The sequence below is a fragment of the Meles meles genome, unplaced genomic scaffold (genome assembly GCF_922984935.1).
Source record: "Meles meles unplaced genomic scaffold, mMelMel3.1 paternal haplotype, whole genome shotgun sequence".
Lineage (NCBI taxonomy): Eukaryota > Metazoa > Chordata > Mammalia > Carnivora > Mustelidae > Meles > Meles meles.
This window is the reverse complement of record NW_025721143.1, coordinates 242,728-245,901: the sequence shown is the minus strand read 5'-3', so window position 1 is coordinate 245,901 and position 3,174 is coordinate 242,728. Positions and strand designations below refer to the sequence as shown.

General features: G+C 36.2%; 1 pseudogene; it reads right to left on the bottom strand.

The window, feature by feature from the left end:
• Window positions 1-1,138: 1,138 nt before the first annotated feature.
• LOC123936041 lies at window positions 1,139-2,076 on the bottom strand (annotated as a pseudogene).
• Between the last annotated feature and the right edge of the window lie 1,098 nt (window positions 2,077-3,174).

Genomic DNA, 3,174 nt, shown 5'->3' with positions numbered 1-3,174 from the left:
CACAACACAGGGCTCACCCAACCTCCCAACCTCCTCTCTTCCAAACTCTCAGTTTGTTTCTCAGAGTCCACAGTCTCTCTATTATATAGTGTATTTTCAGTTTTTTGAAGAATATCAACATTTTGGAAACATCTATAATGCCTCATGCTTTAAATTTTATCGTTATAAATATTTTCAATTATTCATTGTTTTATATCACAAATCTGAGTCTTTTTAAATTTATTTTTACTTTCTCATTACTGTGTCTTCAAAATTTTTAAGTTATGAATTATTCAAAACATAAAGTTTATTATTTTTACTATCTTAAAAATAATACTGGTTTTTCCTAGCCACCTTAACCCATTATATTATATACATTATAAAGAGATCTGGAAACTTTAAGACTGGGAAATTATCTAGCAAGCATGTCTAGAAAATTAGGTCAGTAATTACTTCTGTGACTTACAACCCTTGGTAAGCATGACAATCACTAATCAGTCTCCTGGTCAGATCCCTGAGCCCAATTTAACAGATTCTAATTCTGCTAATCTGAGATGAGAACAAAAGCGCTATATTTTGTGAAGTCAGCAAATTATTTTAACACCAGTGATCAGAAATCCACTCTTTGGAAGCACTGACATAGAGTGAAGACTATTTTTACAAGAGTAAGAGGAATTAATAGTCCTGTTAGATATATGGAGCAAAGCAATACTGTAAATTTATCTGATTCCTGATGATTTATCATCATGCCCATTAATTAATTTTATCAGGGAATTATTCTGAGGTATCTATGTGCTTGTCAATTTTTTTATTTTTCATTTTAGGGATACAGACACTGATCTTTTTTTATGGTATCAACATGAAACTTGGAAATACTAAAGTGTACATTACCATCAAGCATGAATCATAAAGAGAATTGATGTACACAGTTCCTTGTCCTGCATCAACACATAATGTAGGACAATCAGAAAGAAATTTTAAGATGGAGAAAGGAAAGGATAAACATTTTTTTCCCCTGCAGATAAACTCAGTAAAGTGAGTTGAATTTTTCAGGATCTTGAAGGGATAATGATGATGATGATGATGAATCAACTGACAAAATGTCCCTTTGCTGGTGTATCTCTATTTTGCCTATGGGTGACAGTGAGATTTCTGCCATTTACCTGAAGGACTGACACCTCCCTAGTAACTTTTTCAGAGCACTTAGAACTTCCTTGTTCCTAAGACTGTAGGCAAGTGAGTTTAGGAGTAGAGTGAGGACAGTTCCAAACAGAAAGAGACCCTGACTCAACCTTGGAGTCTTGGCAGAACCGGGTCTCATGTAGATGCACATGCCTGGACCAGAATAGAGACCCACCACACAGAGATGAGAGGAGCAGGTGGCCAGAGCTTTGTTCCTGCCTTCTGGGGAGTTCATTCGGAGTACTGCAAGGAAGATGAGAACATAGGAAGACAAGATGAGAGACAAGGGCAGCAGCAGAACAAGGATGCTTGTTATCACCACTGCCTTTTCATAGGCTGAGATATCCTCACAGACGATCCTAAGCACCGCCATGACTTCTCAGAAGAAGTGGGGAATCTCTCTGGGGCTGCAGATGTTAAAATGCAAGGTAAAAGCAGTGTGTCCCAGGGAAGTAAGTGCCCCTCCAGCCCAAGACATGGCAATCATCTGCAAGCAAACCTTAGGGTTGATGATGACTGGGTATCGAAGAGGATCGCATATAGCCACATAACGATCAAAGCACATGAGAGTTATAAGGATGCATTCTGCAATGGCCACCATCAGGGAGAAGAATATTTGAGTCCCACAAGCCAGGAATGATATGCTCTGCCATCCAGAGAAGAAGTTGAATGCCATTTTGGGGACAATGCTAGAGGTCAAAGTCAAATCCATTAAGGAGAGCTGACTGAGAAGGAAGTACATGGGGGTGTGGAGATGGAAATAAACCAAATGAGGAGGATCAGAAGAGTGTTGCCAGTGAAGGCAGCCGTGTATATCAGGAGAATGATGGAGACCATAGCTGTGATGTATTTAAATTCAGGGAAGAAACCCAGGAGAATGAAATCTGTGGTTTCTGTCTCATTCCCACTCTTCATGACTCTCTGTAATGATAACAGACATATAAGAGATTTATTAAAAAATTGTAGAAATGAAGCAGTTTCTTATTAAAGTTTAAGAACAATGGCAAATACAAAAATACTCCTCCATGGTCACTTGAATCAGTTTTTACTATTTTTTCTATATTTCTTATCCATGATTTAATGTACTTTTAGAAACGTGTTTGTGTGTGTGTGTGTGTGTGTGTGTGTGTGTGTGTATTTTAAGATTTTTTTTATTTATTTGACAGAGAGACAGATCACAAGTAGGCAGAGAGACAGGCAGAGACAGAGGGGGAAGCAGGCTCCCCGCTGAGCAGAGAGCCTGATGCGGGGCTCGATCCCAGGACCTTGAGCCGAATGCAGAAGCTTAACCCATTGAGCCACCCAGGTGTCCGAGAGTATACATATTAAAATGAATATCATTAATTTCATGTACTAGAGGTATTTTCATATGTTAAAATAAACTGGACAGTTGTAGTTTTTGTTGTTTTTACAATTTTAAAATATGACAGAGTTGGTAAGTCACAATTTCAAACTGCACATTATCCAATTTTTTCACTATTTTGAAAAATCATGTTATTCCATTCTCATCCTTTTAGTGATTTCATTAGTAATATAAATATTACAATTATTTCCAAGTCAGATATTAGAGACTTTATTTGGCTATGAAAAAATGCTAATTTAATTTACAGAAAATTTATTTTTATAATTTCAAAACACTCTACTTAATTCTTTTGGCTCTGAACATTATAATTTAAGGGGAAAATTAACTATTATGGCTGTAATTTGTTGTTATACACATTTATGATCATTTCAGCTTTTAATCTAATTAACCTTGTTTTCTATCCAGGGAAAACACTTAGTGTATTTACGTGATCTATAGTAAATTCAGATTATCAATGAAGGAGTGAGTTTCCTTTCTATGTGATCTTGTAGGGTTCTTGTTGTTAGAGTTCTTACTATTCTTAACTATTAGCTACAGCTATTATGCCATTGATGGATACAGGGAAAGTCCTTAGGATTCCTTTCCCTCAAATTTACTATGTATTTTTTTTTCCTTTTTAGACTATCCTATTTATATTTAATCTTCTACTC